A 17019-nucleotide genomic window follows, 5' to 3' on the forward strand; every position below is an offset into this window, starting at 1 on the left:
CCTCATAGATACTGGAATGAAATGAAGGAAGTTGTTTTAAAAAATGTGACCTCTAGAGGAAGCAAAATAATTGTGAAGAATTTTATTCAGTGCCTGTGATTTCAAGAAGCTTCTGTGGAAAAGATAAAATGGATCTTAAAAATTTCTATAAAACATGTATAGGAAAATGGAATCTGTCTGCATGCACCTTATTAGTAATTAGGAGTAGGAGACTTGGTTAGATCTTTAGATCTATCACCATAAAAACATGGTAATGGTTGATTTTTAAAAGCTTTTCTTTTACCTTCAGTAAAATGGAGACAATAATGTTCCTGTCATCTCATATTTAGTTTGTTTTCTTTACTGTCTCAGCAGGAGAAGTATTTTTCTTGATTAATTTCTAGGAACACAAGAACAGAAGCCCTCAGCACTATCACTGTGTTCAAATAATTTATAAAAATAATAGATCAGATGCTTCCTAACGTGTACAAAGTGAGTTAGTATAGTCTAATGTGAAAAATAATAATGCTGAAAGGCAAGTCTGCAAAGAGTTGGCTGAATAATTAATACTTAAATTACATTTGATACATTTTGCTTTTCTCTCCGTTGACAGAAAGCCTATATAAGTTGACTATTTCTGCAGATTTGTTCTGTTATTCTATGATTCATTTGCTGTATAGATCTCTTTTGGAGTTCTGTCTGTATTGTTTAACTGTGATGGTTGTGTAAGACACATAGTGCTGTTTCTCATTCTTGATAGTGAAGCACTAATGTTAACAACCAGGACTCTGATACCAATGTTTATAGAAAACAAACATAAAATCCACTTTCTATAAATATTTGAGCATAAAAACTTAGTACTTGCTTTACATGAATATTGATAATAGTAAAGTATGGTGTTATGGGTTTTCCAAATGTTCATGCAAAGTTAAACAAGGTCAAAAGCAGATTGTTTGAAAATGTGACTGAACATTCATGCTGTTTTTCCTAGTTTCAAAGCTCTGACAAAATTCTAAGCTCTTCTGTTGTCAGCGAGATCTTTTTCTCCTTTCCTCACCTTAATGTATGGTTCTTTTATGTGAATGCTGGCATGGGTCTACAAATGGGTGACTCCACCTATTAGCATCGATGGTGTAAGGTGTGTGCTAAGGGCACCCAAAACACTACAGCATTAGTTTAGATCCCTCGGAGCTTACTTTAAGGAATGGCATGACATCCCTGATGGCAAACTTGCTGCCACATGTTCCCAGCACAAGCCTGCTGGCAGGTCAGCTTCCCAGTTGGAAGTGGACATGATCCCACAACCTTATTGGTATTTTAAGAAAACCACTGGAATACCAGCAGTGAGTCACTGGAAAACACATTATATCTGAGTTCACTCTGTCTATCAGAGGCCCAGGAAGCCCAGCTAAGCTGTTTTTCAAATACCTCCATAAAACCAAATTTTTCTAAGTCCCCAAATAGCAAAGAAATTTCAGGAATATAACACAATAAACAAGGAGAAAAATATGAAAGCAAAACAGTAAGTGTAGGCTGGGTATTCTCTGAGAACACCATGTGTTAATCATAGACTGCAGAGAGGAAAAGGGAACCTGGGAAAAACTCTGCGTAGTGACATTTGGAAATTGTAAATGGTACAGTGAGTACCAATAACCTTCATCATACTCAGAAACCTTAGAAACACTGTCTCTGAATTATGCTTGAGTAAACAAGAAAAAACTCTTTTCCTGTAAAATAGAGTGCTCTTCCCCCTTGGTACTCAGCTTCTGCATGAATAGGATGATGGTAGAGTAGAAGATGCCTTTTGTGAAAGTATTTTAGCTCCTGTGTTGCTGATATCGTGGACCAGCATGGTCCAGCTGGCAGCTTCAGGCCTCCACCTGATGTGCAGAGCTCTGCAAGTCTCCCTTCTCACCAGGGCACCTGGAGACCAGCACTTCAAAACAAACTTCTGGTTTAACAGCTGCCCGTGCTCCGAGTGCCCTCACCTGCAAATGGTGCTCAGAGCATGAGCTGGTGCCTTTGTGGCTGTGTGTGTGCGTGTGAGTGGTGCAGGGGACAGAGGAGCTTGGGACACACATGTTCACACGTGTCCCCCTGACATCACTAGGGCAGCTACCTCCCCTGTGTCAGTCTAGCCAAAATTGGAATCTAGAAGCAAAAGTTAGAGCACATTTGTTCACAAGCAGTATTTCCCCTCAGATACTTATCTTAAGGAGATAAAAAAGTCTTTCTAGATACTTAGAAAAATGAAATTAACTGGCACTTTTATGTTTTGACTTATGTTATTGGATCAGTGGTGTTTTTCAGAGATTGTGGAAACAGAAATAGAAGGTGGAGGAGCTAACATTTCAAGGATTCTTGTACACATAAGAAATCAAGAGTAAATACATTTTGTATGTATAAATCTACATATTTGTATGAAGATGTCTTTCTGATAGAAGTACGAGGACAGCAGCTGTATGGATCCTGTGCTGAAATTCAAAATACAGTTTCTGCTGGTGAAGAGCAGGTGCTTTATCCTGTCAAAACACCCACAGCTTTAGTATATATGAAATTATTGAAATTATTGTTCATATTCTGCTGTTAGGTTTTTTTTTTGTTTTGTTTTTGTTTTTGTTTTTTTTTGTGTGTGTGTGTGCAAAAGCAGTATGTATTTAAATTAGCATTTTATTTAATGAAATAATTCCCAGTTAATAATGACAGGGTTACCTGCTCCCTTCTCTAGTTATGGGAATTCTTCCACCTTCAAGATGGAAGCTTTTCTCATTGATATAAATACATCAACCTAATTATAAAAGCCTTAGATAAATGGGCAGAACAAATTAATTTAATTCTGCCCTGCCTTACAGTTGCAAGAACATTTCTGTTCAAATATCTTTGCATTTCAGGTCATATATCTCGTAGACTTTTAAAATAAATTCTGCTTATTACTAATTACATTCCCTCTCTCCATGCTATTGAATTCATTTTCCACTATGACACTGTTACAAATATTCCATTTTGTTGCTAGCATTGAACATCCTTAAGAAGCCATTGTCAGCATGTTTTTACAGTAACTTGTGGCTCATAACAAGATGTCTTATAGTCATTTTTGCCATGTTTAAATATCGAGTTGCTTTTAATTTGCCCTGTGTAAGGAACCACTGAATGTAAAGGAGAAGGTTAATGCAATAGGAAAAATAAATCAATTTAATGTTTCAACTAATAGCCTTAATAGTTGGCTAAATCTCATCAAAGTTTTCTGTTTGAGGCTAGGTTGATAGTGGGCCTAACATCAGGAAACAATTACTGGCTTGAAAGCAGCTCTTGTCTTTATGTCTTGTTTTAAGACACATCAAATGAAAAATAGAAGTAAGGGAGATGATGTTACAGTTCACAGTAAACTCCTAAGCATTTCAGTCAAGTTCAGTATGCTTCAATGGCTTGAGAGGTCAATAAAATGTAAGAGCTAGTACCTGCCCTTATTACACTGTTTTTTATTAATTACAGTTTATTGGAATGCATATGATTGTTTAGAGCAAGAATGCTGATGAATCTCTATGTGAGTGAATTTCTTTGTACTTGTTGGAGTGTTTTTCCTACAACCATAGCTGCCGGCTCATGTGTTCTTAAATAGAGACTCAAAGCAAGAACCTTGTCTAAAACGAGGTATAAAGATATCTCATTTTTGGCTTCATCAAGAAGTTTGCCAGTGCTTCCTCCTGATGAGCATGGTCACCACACCATGGATGCAGAGAATATTCATTATTTCAGAAATTAACAGATGAGTGTATAAGAGGTATTGATTTTAACCAGGGACTTGTGTCTCTTCAGACAGTCAGGTGACAGTCCAAGTTGCTAGTGCTAGGGGTTCTCTTTAATGATTTTTCAACTTGGTGTTAATTTTCTGCTAAAATGGGTTTTGGGATCTGAATAATGCATAAACAGGAGCAGAAACAGAGCTATTTCAGGATCCCCAAAACTGGCATGCTTTCCTTCCAATGATAAACATCTAGCTGTGTCTGTGAAGTTAGGCACATCAAAATGTCCTTGTGCTGTCTTAAATTATTCCTAAATTCAAACTAAAATAATACAAGAATTTTATTCAAAAGTTCAAAGCCTGGCCTCAGTTTGTTGATTATTTGTGTGCTGTATCGTATCACTTGCCATACTCTGTGTAGACAGCGAATATGTCTACTTGATGCAGATTTCAAAAAAGCATGACTAGAACTTTCCTTGATCCCAGTATTTGGATGGATAGTTTATACAGTGCTGTCCCTAGAACATATGCTTTTACTGGCATTAATGAGGACTGTGATGTTCTTGCAATAAATTTAACTGATGTGATTTGCCTGTACCATGGGCCCTGATGGGGTACAGTCATGACTGCTGAGAAAGCTGGTGGACACCTTGGTGAGGCCAGTCACAATGAGTGTCTGAGGACTGGGAGAAAGCAAAAGTCACCTCAGTCTTCAAAAAGGGGCAAAAAAAGGATAACTCATGGAACTACCATCCAGTCAGCCTCAACTCAATCCCTGGAAAAGTGATGGAGTGCCTCATTCTGGAGGCCATCTCTATCCGCAGGGGTGACAAGAAGGTGATCAGAAGTCAGGACAGTACCACTAACGGTAAATCATCCTTGACCAACCTGATCATTCTCTAAAATGAAACAACTACCTGGATGGATGAGGGAAGAGCAATGGATATTGTTTACCTCAACTTCAGCAAGGTTTTCAACACTGTCTCTCTCAACATCCTTTCATAGGAAAACTCATTGTCTCCCATAGACAAGCTCAGGAAGTGTAGACTGGGTGAGTTGATAGTGAGGTGGATTGAGAACTGGCTGAATGGCAGATCCCAGAGGATTGTAATAAGTGGCACAGAGTCTAGTTGGAGGCCTGTCACTGGTGGTGTCCCCCACGGTTCAATACCGGGCCCAGAATTGTTTAACTTGTTCATCAGTTACTTGGATGAAAAGGCAGATGCCTCCTCAGCAAGTTCGAGGAGTGGCTGATGCTCTGGAGTGCTGTGCAGCCCTTCAGAGGGACCTTGACAGGCTGGAGGGATTGGCAGAACAGAACCTTTTGAAATTCAGCAACAAATGCAGGGTCCTGTACGTGGGGAAGAATAACCCTCCACATCAGTACAGGCCAGGAACTGACTTGCCAGGAGGTAGCTCTGAGGATAAGGACCTGGGGGTCCTGGTGGACAGCAAGCTGTCCGTGAGCCAGCAGTACCCTTGTGGCCTTGCAGGCCAATGGAATCCTGAGGTGCATTAGGAAGAGAATTGCCAACAGGTCAAGGGAGGTGATCCTGCCCCTCTGCTCAGCCCTGGTGAGGCCACACCTGGAGTGCTGTGTCCAGTTTTGGGCTCATCAGTAAAAGAGAGACCTGAAGGTGCTGGAGTGGGTCCAGCAGAGGGGAAAAAAGATGATTAAGGGACAGGAGCATCTCTTACAAAGAAAGGCTGGGGGAACTGAGCCTGTTCAGCCTTGAGAAGAGACAGCTGAGAGGGGACTTCATCCATGCCTGTCAGTATCTGAAGGGAGGGGGTCAAGAGGATGGACCAGGCTCTTCTTAGTGGTTCCAAACAATGGGACAAGAGGCAATGGGGAGAAACTGATGCACAGGAAGTTTCACCTGAACATGAGGAAGTACTTCTTTACTGGACAGGTGACCGAGCATGGGAACAGATTGTCCAGAGAGGTTGTGGAGTCTCCCTCACTGGAGATATTAAAGAATCATCTGAACACAAGCCTGTGCCATGTGCTCTAGGATGATCCTGCTTGAGCAGGCAGGATGAACCAGATGATCCATTCTGTGATTCTGTGATTTGGGCAAAGCATTTGACACTGTCCTGAACATCCTTGTCTCTAAATTGGAGAAGGATGTATTTGATGGAAGGTGGATAAGGAATTCAAAGGGTTGCACTCAAGAGATCAATGATCAAGTGGAGACCAGTGATGAGTGTTTCCTCAGGGGTTAGTATTGGAACCAGTGCTGTTTAACATATTGGCAGCATGGACAGTGGGATCAAATGCACCCTCAGCAAGTTTGCCAATGACACCAAGCTGTGCAGTGCAGTTGACATGATTGAGGGAAGGGGTGCATCCAGAGGGAACTTGACAGGCTGAGAGATGGGTCTCTGGGAATCTCATGAAGTTCAACAAGGCCAAGTGCAAGGTGCCACACCTGGGTCTGGTCAATTCCAAATACAAGTACAGGCTGGGTGGAGAATGGACTGAGAGCAGCCTTGCAGAGAAGGGTTTCAGGGTGTTGGGTAAGAAGCTTGGCATGACCCAGCAATGTGAGCTTGCAACCCAGAAAACCAACTGTATCCTGGGCTGCATTCAAAGTAGCAAGGTGAGGGAGGGGAATCTGCTCTGCTCTGGTGAGACCCCACCTGGAGTGCTGCATCCGACTCTGGGGTCCCAACATAAGAACATGTTGGAGCAAGTCCAGAGGAGAGCTATAAAGATGTTCAGAAGGCTGGAACACCTCTGGAGTGAGGATGAGAGAGTTAGGGATGTTCAGCATGCTTAGAAGAGAAAGCTCTGGACCTTACTGCAACTTTTCAGTACTTGAAGGGTCCCCACAAGAATGATGGAGAGGGACTTTTTACCAGGGCCTTTAGGAATAGGACAAGGGGGAATATCTTTAAGCAGAAAGAGAGTAGATTTAGATTGACTATTAGGAAGAAATGTTTTACTGTGAGGGTGGTAAGATGCTGGAACAAGTTGCCCAGAGAAATTATGGGTGTCCCATCCCTGCAAGTGTTCAATGTCAGGTTAGATGGGACCCTAATAAACCTAGTCTAGTGGAAAGTGTCCCTGGTCATGGCAGGGCAGCTAGGAATAGAGAATTTTTAAGGTCCCTCCTAACCCAAACTATTCTATGATTCTATGTTTTAACTTGACATATATAAAGTATGGAACTTCCGGACAAGGACGTGTCACTTTTTTTAATTTGAAATGTTCCATAACTGATGTGATGAGCCACTGACTTTTTCTGAGATTTTGAAAAACATTTTATTCTTACTATGATAATCAAAATTGTAATCAGAGTAGCCTTAAAATCTAAGTCCAGACTATTCAGCCATTAATTAAGACCTTGAAAAAAGCTGGAGGGATACAAATGAGAAGAAGGAAAAAGTAGTATACCTGTCAATCTTGAAAGTGCAGACAGAAATATCATACTAAGTAGAAGAATCAAAATGAAAATGACACAGGACAAAGATAGAAGCTGACTTGGAACTGGTGACAAGTATAATGGAGTCCAACTGATGTTGATAAATTCTTCCAAAACCAGTAAAGTTTTATTTCAGCTCCCATAGGAAAAGGATAGCACCAAGATACCACTTTAAGAAATATCCTTTGAAAGTTTCTCTGGCATGAGTTAAGCAGCAGATCACATTGGATGATGAACCTACCTGACCTTAAAATCTCCAATATGTCCAAAAAATGTAGTTAAAAAAAAAATTGATGAAATATGTGTAAAACAGTATTACTACACAGTTTTACACATTTTTCTTCAATTTAATTTTTAACGGTCTCTATTTCACCTCTATAACTGTCTCCCTAGGAGCATGATTCCAACATTTAGATAATTAAAGTTCTCACCATTTGACCTTAGAAGTGCCTCAAATATGTAGTGGTCTGTAAGTCGGTACATCTGCACAGCACCGTGCATTACTGCCCTGAAAGCAGTCAGACTCACGTGGAAGTTGCATTGCATCTGAACTAAACATACTGCAGGTGTTTTATAGTTGGCTTCATCAGCCCTGTCTCAAGGATTTCTGCACCATCTGTACTACAGGTACTCATGAAATAAGATTTACCCATTACAGTTTTGGTACTGTAGATGTGTGTGACTAAATCAGAAAAAGTTTAGAAGTAGAAGAGAATTTAAATATTTCCACTTTGGTTTTTTTTTCTTTAGTTATTGCTTTTCTTGTGGTTGTTCATTACCATTATTCATGATTTACAACATCAAGGCCCATTTGTAAACTCTCAGCTTTAATTCTTACACCCAGATTTCAAGAAAAAGATTTGAGGGATGGAAACATTAAAAAATATATAAAAATGAAAACTGCTTTTCCATTCAGGACAGCTCAACAGTTGAGACCTATTTAAAATATTTTTATATAGTCACATACTTTCTGAGTTTGGATAAACAGAGAAATCTGGTGCATATTAACAATAACTTTGAAAGCTTAGTAATTATCACCAGAAATCATCATTAAGCTTCCAGATAAACAATGAAACATCACTTGGTTTCACAACACAATAGGAATAATTTATACTAATTATTCCTGTGATGAATTTTGCTCATTATTTTTTACTAGAAGAAAAGGAAACAGAAAAATCAATATTTCAGCTCCCTTTTTTTTTTTTTTTTTTAAATCTGGGAACACTAGTTATGTATTTTGCACAGTTATAAAGGGAACCAGAGGGCAGTCAAGGAGACTAAGAAATATTAAACTTGGAACAAATAGTGATTAACAATAAATGCAGCTGTCATCAGCATGCAAACAACTGCTGATTCAGAGGAAATTTCTGTCCATTACAGTTTTTCTTTAGAGACTCAGTTTTTCCTTTGCCTTAAAACAATCATCTTGACGTCTCTTTTGGATGGATTATCTAGATTAATTTCTGTGTACATTCATCATCCCTTCTTTCTTCCTTTGCACATATAATGTCTAACTGTAACCCTTGTTTCTTCCCACATTTGCTATTTAGCTTTGCATTTAGTTTTGCCTTTTTTGGTATCATCATTCAATCCCACCCTTGCTGATGTGAGATCTTTCCTTAGCTGTCTGAACATAGCTAGAAAAGCCAATGAGCAGTTTACACACAGAGCGCTTAAACTGGGGAATCACTTTTGTTGCGAACGCTGGTCAACCAGGTTTTCAACTTATACTGAAATTTGATTAACTGTGGTGCAAGAGAGGATGTCAGGATTGTGGTCAGCTGCTTTATGGTCTTTAGGGCGTCCATAAGGCTCAATTAAAACATCTACTCCATCTAGAATGCGTTGCAATTCATGAAAAAAAAAAGAATCAATGCCGTTGAAGACTAGAACTGATCAGATATTTTCTGCTGGAATGTTTTGCCCTCCGAAGATCCCGATCTATCAGGAAGAAATGTTCCTATGGAGTGTGGCACCTGGGGGAAGCCCAGCTTGGTCACCATTGGGCACCTCTCCCAACCTCAACCACCCTGATGCTGTCTAGAACCCCACTTTTGAGCACATGAGGCTCTGAAATTTTGACCCTGAGGTGAAATTACGGAAAGTCAAATAATAGGATTGCTTTTAGATTATTTTGCTTGTCAAAAGAAAGTTGACTTAAAGTAATGTATAGCACTCTGTAGTTTTTGCAGAAAACGTGCACACCAGAGAATGGTTTCATCTGTTCTTTTTTAGGGTACTTTTCTTCAGCAGAAAGGGATCATCCTTTGGGAATGACTGCTTCCTTCCATTTTTTAGAAAGCCTAAATTAGAGTTCAATATAAAACTTTTAGACATGACAGCTGGGACAGGAGAATTCTTCTCAAAATGACATTTAAAGTCACATATATGTTTATACTTACTATTACAGTTGGGTATTTGTATAGGTATATAAGCACATACAAAGATATACAAAGAGAGAGGAATTCAAATTATGCAAGAGATTTTGGTAATTGATTTTCCTTTTTTTTAAGGATATAGTTTTGAAATCTCAATTTCTTGCAAGTGACAGTTACAGTTTTCATAGAATTCTGTGTAAAACAAATATTTTGCTCTGGAATCTGAAGTCTGCTAACCACAGATGGGAATGAGGTAGCATTCTAAGAGAGTTTCAGGGAAAATAGAGCATGAAATTCAGAGTATTCCTGCTGTTTTGATAGAAAAACAAAACTGTTTTTTTCAATGTTGAAAAACAGTATTTTCAAGAGTCATACCTTGCTGATTATATTCAGATGCTTTTCATTGAAAGACTGCACATACATAGAATAAAAACATCTAAATGCAATGCATAATTTTCAGTCTCACAGTGTGGCTATGATATTAACAAGACAAGATGTACACTAATTTACCATTGCTAGTTGAGCTGTTTCAATGTGACAATGAGTAATTGACCACTGGGTTTGGAAAGAGATGTAAAGTGGCAGTGCAGTGTCTCCAGTGAGGTTATTATAAAACACTTACTTTCTTAGCTTCCAGTATAGACAACTCTGGACCATAATCCATCAATGAAATTGTTACCTAAATTAAATCCTGACTCACTTTAGAAATAAAATTTGGTTTATGATATTTAGAAGGCCCTTTTAGTGTGCTACCTAAATACCTCACAAACCTCACAGTAGCCTCACCGGAATATAAGTTGCAAACAGAAAGCTCCTGAGTGAGTTCCCACACTCATCAAAGAGTTCTGTGACAGAGTGGTGCTGAGCACTCAAGTCTACCTTCACACTAATGGTCTAACTACTAGCTCCTTTGTCTCTACTCCCAGTGGAACAGACATAGATGCATGCAACTTTATAAATTTATAAAGAAATTTGATATAGAAAAAGTGTAGGAGAGATAAAAGAATTGGTAAATTCAAAAGCTGAGGTTGTATCTAGGCTAAATATCTTTATGACAGGAAAGACAATAACTAGCTGTAAGCAGCTAAAGGACATTCTGCATTTTCAGATATGTATGCTGCTCCAGTTCCCATTCCCAAGGTTGTTTACTATTATGGCACCATGGCTTGTGACATCAAGTCATCTCATATAATGCTACTGACATTTCAGTGCATGTCAAATACATTTTAGGACTTGATGAAAGCATGAGATTTTTAAAAAACTTATGTCTCAATGTATTCCATTGCATTTCAAACATCGAGCAGGAGCAGCTTTGGAAATGTGTCTTTGCTACCTTTTAAGAAACAGAAGGCTGAATTCCATGGTTACACCCTGGCACCTGCAGAGTTTTCTCTGCAATTCTAAGCAAAACATTTTAAATCATTTATTGATAACTGGACCATTGTAAGCATTTGGTCCTATTACTGGAGCATACAGTATATTTAATTGTGTGACACTGGATGCAAATCTCTGCCTATTTGTGTGATTATAGCATGGTGAAAATATATGGCTAGATAGAAAAAAAGCATGTATATGTCTGGTACTATTGGTTTTGCACTTTTGTGCTTATTTACCTGGTTGTGCAATATATAATGATAAATCATGTACACATGACCCATAAATCCTTCTCCAGTTGTTTAAGTTACGAAGATCAGGTTAATTAAATTAAATTTTATTCTAAGTTACTATCACAGAATCTCTGAAGTAAAAATCTGTGTAAAAAATATGATTTTGATTTATCTGAAAACTGATATCTAAAGAGAATTGAGAACAAAAATGTTGTCTTTTGTTGTAACGACAACGGAAAATCTATGTTTTCAATTGTCTGAATCACATCCACTAGCAATACTCAGAAAAATGTACAGAATGCAGAGTAGCATTAGATCCCAAAGAACATGTGTTACATATTTTATTTCAGAACATCAGTTATACTTTTGAAGTAGGATATTGAAGTTACCAGCTTATCAGAAAATGATGCATAATTTAATCTTTTTGGAGAATTTTGTCTCAGGCTTCCTAGTTAGCTGTTCAATGACTAAATTTTTAGATAGGGGCCCTGAGTTTGGTGCCTGGTTTCAGTACAGTGCTTTAGAGACATAACTGCCAAATAATGAGATTTGCAAACTGTACTGAGCTACTTAAGCTAGCCAGCAGGAGCTGCTAGGAACAAAGGTGGGCTTAAGCTGTCCTCCAGTACTTACAACTTTAGTGCCAGTGGGACTCACAAAACTGAAACTCTACTGCATAGGGAGTTATTATTCATTTCTCATGAAATGTATCTGGAGAAGCCAATGGTGATCCTCCCCTAACCTTTTATCCAATAAGTCATGATTAAAGTACTCACCCAGGTTGCAGGAAATGCAGATTCAATTGTCTCCTCTACTTAATAGGATTCAACCCACTCCCCCACGTCCCAGAAGAACATCATAATGGCCACACTATAGGCTATTCTATGTAAAGGCTTTCTCAGTCCCATGAAAGCTGTTTCGTGCTGTCTGAAATAATTGAAACTAGTGCTTTTGTAGTTGTAGTGTTCTAAGAATAATAATGGAAGAAAACCTTGCTGGGGAAAGGTAATATCTCCTATAAGACTATCCAATGTAGCTGCAAGAAAAGGACAAGCTCAGGGTCATCTAAGACATTCCCCAGATCTTCAGTAGAAATTTAATTTCAAAGTAATACATTTAATGAAAAAGATGTAAGGCTAAAGAGAGAATTATTATGGCACTTGGAAATGCAGACTTTGTCCCTACTCAGATAAGTACTTAGTACCCATCACTTATTCAGAGAATGAGGACTTGGCATTTAGATAGCTGATTTAGATGGCTCCAGCTTCATTGTTGTTATATCCGTTCACTGTGTAAAAATTGATAAAAAAGGACATGCAGCTGGAAGCTGTAAACTATTACATTTTTTTCTAGCACAATTATTAAATACTCTTCATCCCTGTCAGCACATATAGCTTTATGTCCTGGTAGCTTGGGAAAGATGTCCTCATCAAAGGCAATATGTGAGGTTTGTCAAATGCGTATCAGTGAGTTACTTCAGATTGTCTCACCTTTATTTTATGGGGAACACTCTCTCTTGCATGAAATTTATCACACCAAGTGGCTTCTTCCAGCAGAAAACACCTGTTTTTCACCAGAGATGCTTGAACACTGTTTTCCATTCTGGGCTGGGTGCTCTAGGATCTGCTTTTCCAGGTACTCACCTCCATGGACCTGCAGGGCTCTGCTTGGGAAGCATTCAGACTGGGCACACATGAAGCCCACCAGTGTGTCTGCAAGGACTGTGGGTGATGCTCACAGCCCTGTCTCCCAGCTCGGCTGTTCTGATGTCAGTTCAAAGTGGCAGGTGTTACCTTAATCCTTCCTTTTTTCTCCATTATTATTTTTTACTGGAAAATTAAAAAAGCTCTCCTGTGAAGTCAGAGGCCATGTATGGTTTCCATGAGGGAGTAAGTCTGGAGGTATTAGCTGAAGTTTGGAGACTACATTTTTACTGTTTTTCAGAATTGTATGGAGAATGCCAGTTAAACAATATCCAGCAGCCAGGATAACATCCCAAGGTGTGCAAGTACAGCTGAACTGTTGTCCAGACTGCCAATCCCTCATACGCTGGTAACAACCTTGTCATTATTGCTAAAAAAAATAACATTTTACTCTCCTTTATCTTGAAAAAAATTGAGTACTGACAGCTGTAGCCCTTAAATTTTTGGGCAACTCATAAAATCAGAGCAAATTCAATAATTCTTTTGAAATAGATTTTCTCTAGGATTCTTTTTATACTTTAGCCTCACTTTTAACAGGTGAAATTTAGTTTTATTTGAATTATACAATTCCTTCCTCACCTGTCCTATTTTGCCTGTCATTGACAGAAACAGTTATACAAAAAAAAACCATGATGGGGTGAGTAGAATAAAATACAGATTAGGAAAAAGACTAAAAATACTAATTCACATTCTTGGTTAATTAGTACAAAAGTTTAGTTAAAAAATAACATATAGGGAATTTTTGGCTGGAAATTCTATGCTGTAGACCTTTAATAATACACAGAAAGCATAAAATACAAGTACATCAAAGCTTAAATCTAGTTTAAAAAATAGTTAGCCCTGTAGGTCTCAATTTTCTTGTTGCAATAATGTCTATTGCACAAATATTTTTCATTCATGGTAAGCATTAAAATCAGAATTAAAACTCCATGGATTAGTCAAAAATCCAGGTAATGTATGTTTATACAAAGTCCAAGGAAGCAAAGAATGCATTTCAGCTTGGCATTGTGGTGTCATTAACGAGGTGAAGATTTTGCACAGAGCCCTCTCGCTGCTGCTACCCAGCAGCTGTAAAGGAAGAACCTCTTGGTTGCCACTTCATGGTTTCTAGAGTTGGAAACACACTACTGGAAGTCTTGTCCCATTCACTCCTCAAAATAATGATACTTCATAAAAGGGTGTGATTTCCTGCTTACAGGGATGGCAGATGCAGAAATATTGCCACAGCTTGTGGAAGTAGATAGAGCTGAAACATGCACCAAAAATGGAGTTTTTCTGAGACAGCATCATCCAGCGCAGACAGGCAGCTGCCATCCACACAGCAAAGAGCCTTCTATGAGCTATAACCAAAACTTTTACAGGGAAATGAAGAAACTTTGCACTTGAAAATAGACTTTTGTTTGCATTTTTTAAAATTCTTATTTTGAAAAAAATTTCAAACGACTGTTGGAACTAATGGTCTTTAGAGTTCCCCAGAAGGATTTCTTTCATTTATTTCCTTTCTATATTCCTTCTATTGCATTCCTCTTGTGGATTTATATTTTAAAAAACCTAAAACACTGGATCCCCTGGATCTGTGTTTGCACCACTTCTGATTTTGTCCTAATGTCTTTAGGCACATAAATCAACTAATTACCTAAATCCAAGCAATTGCCAGACCTGTAGCAAATACAGAATTAAGAATCCTGATTAGCTGGTGAGGATGTTGGCTTTCCTTCTTTCTGGATATTCTTTAAGAGTGGATTATGTTTTAAAAAGAAACAAAGTCATGAGGAGGCTAAGCTTTAGAAAAACACATTTTCTGATCAATTACTCTTTTCCCAGGAGTGATATATGATAGATGTAATTTTTCTTGAACAGCAGAATCTAAATACCCTTAGCCTTGTTCTATGGCTTCCTCTCTAATTCCATTCAGAAAAGTGCTCTCTCTGAGTATAATTGGGACCCCTGATGTCACATTATATGCCAGAGAATTACAGCAAGAGCTAAACTTGTGATTTGTACTGTTCTGCATACAGACCGCATTATGCAGTGCTATTGTCAGACTAGGACAGCAAAACTTGGGGGTTTTGCCAATTATTTTCTTTCCCAATTAAGACTCTTGAGTGATCAGAGCTCTGCTGAATTAAATAAAAGGTTCCTGGTGGAAACAGCAACACAATCCGTGGAAAACAGTCCATTCTGCCTTTTTCATATCTGCAAAACCTCACAGCTCCATACATCACAGGATTTTGAATACTTACTTCAGGATGCCACTAAAATATTCTTCTTGATTCAGCCATGCCATCAGCAGTCTATGCTTCATGAGAAAAGTACATCCAATATTTCATGTATTTTGAGTGAGAACACCTGGGAAGAGCAGGAAACTTCTTTTATCTATGTTTTCACCAATGTTAACTGAAGTACAGAAAAGGTTAAAGATTCCCTATACAGCAAAAGCAGATATACAGATGCTCCAAACCCAGCCCTGAGCCAGGCACAGTCCCAGATCTGTACAGCTGCATTCCTGTGGCTGGGAGCCATCAGCAGGGCCCAGCTGAGAAGAGGATGTGTCTGGTAAAAGCTTGGTTTCCTGATGGCCAGACTGCAGCTGTGCCTTGGCCCTCAGGGATGAAATATGGACAGAAAAAGACCTGCACTGGCTGCCTTGGGCCAGCAGCATGCCAAGCATGCCAGTTTGGGATTTCCCAACCACCCATGCAGTCTATGGAGGAACTGGACCAACTCTAGCAAACCTTGTGCTTTGGAAGGTAGCAGTATACCCATCAGTGTTCATTGAAAGTCCGGGGAAAATTATTTTAGAACGTACTCAGCAACTTTACAAGCCCTGAGAGCTGTTGCAGCATGCATTTCTGAAATATTCTGTAGATGCCCTGATTCATTACATAAAGCTATAAAAAGCCAGTAACACCAGACATGTGTCAAAGCTTTTAGGCATTATACAGTTCAAATAGAAATGTTTAGTGCAGCTCATTAGTAGAGTTACCTGATATGAAAAAGGCAGTCCTGGGGTTTGTTCCTCAGTTTGCTTGCTTGTGATAGCTTGCAAAATTGTTGCTTAAGTAAGCAATTAACTCCTTGTGTTTCCCAAGATGTATTTCTAAAATTGAGGGTGTACCTGTAGGACAGTTAGTCTCCTCCTGCAGAGAGTTGAAACTCTCAAGTTTTCAAGTTACACTGGGCTTCAATGTTCTGCTTCTTCTTGTTTTTCCTTCCAAGATTTACATTATGTGGGGATATAACAGCTTTTCAGTGCAGTGGATGACAGGACCATTGTGTTGTGATGGGGTGTGTATGTGCGTGTAACCATAGCTACTACCATTTTTCAGGCCACTTATTTCTTTTACATCACTGCAGTCATACTTTTGGGTTTACATTATTTGGCTTCATTTTGTTCATTTCTGAACAGGAGCCTTTGCAATGGAAGTCTTCTGTGATACAGAGTTTTCCACTATCTCCTGTCTTCCTGACTTTGTGAAAAGGGGTGAGAGTTGAATTATTTACAATTTGACTGAACCTTTTAAAAGTTGATCACTTCTAGGCAAGTCTCCAAGCTCACATCTACTACTGACACTAAGAGCTGCTGTTCATGACACCCTTCAGGAAAAGCATCCTTCCTCGAGATAAAGCCCAGCAAAGCCACATTCACCCCTTTTATCACAGTGTGCAAGGGGAGCAGGTCCTGAGCCTAAGTCTGCCAGCATTAGTTAAATCTTTTCATTTACTTCAGTGTTATTGTTCAAGCCCTACAGCAAGTGGGTCTTTCCCACAGTTAAGCAGCAAGCAGGAGGGTCTGAGCTGTGGTAATGCAGAAGAGTACAGGGATACAGAGCAATGCTGTGAGGTCTGTCAGTACATTCAGAGGGAATGTCACTTGGGAGACCCTAGCTAAGAGTTAGAATTGGTCTCTTAAAACCTGTTTTTCTACCTTAGATATAAAAGACACTGTCACTTATCTTCACCAAAAAAAAAAAAAAAAAAAAAAAAAGCAAAACCAGTTCTTACAACTCAGTCAAGCAGCAAAGCTATCTAACCTCTGACAGAAAAATACTGAGAGCACTAAAGAAAATTCTGCTGGTTTAATGACTGACACTGTTTCCTTCAGATCATTTAAATCAGAATGAGACTTCATGTAAACATCAGAGCAAAGCAGTATAATCCTACAAAAAATCAGCAGAGCTC

At 38.8% G+C, this 17019-nt stretch overlaps 1 protein-coding gene across 1 annotated transcript in view; it reads left to right on the forward strand.

Annotated features, from left to right (window-relative positions):
- The window catches only part of ZNF804B (zinc finger protein 804B), a 225926-nt gene that overhangs the window by 117124 nt on the left and 91783 nt on the right, over positions 1-17019 (forward strand). The gene's annotated exons all lie outside the window — the stretch shown is intronic.

The sequence above is a fragment of the Vidua macroura genome, chromosome 1 (assembly GCF_024509145.1).
Source record: "Vidua macroura isolate BioBank_ID:100142 chromosome 1, ASM2450914v1, whole genome shotgun sequence".
In the NCBI taxonomy this organism is placed as follows: Eukaryota; Metazoa; Chordata; class Aves; order Passeriformes; family Viduidae; genus Vidua; species Vidua macroura.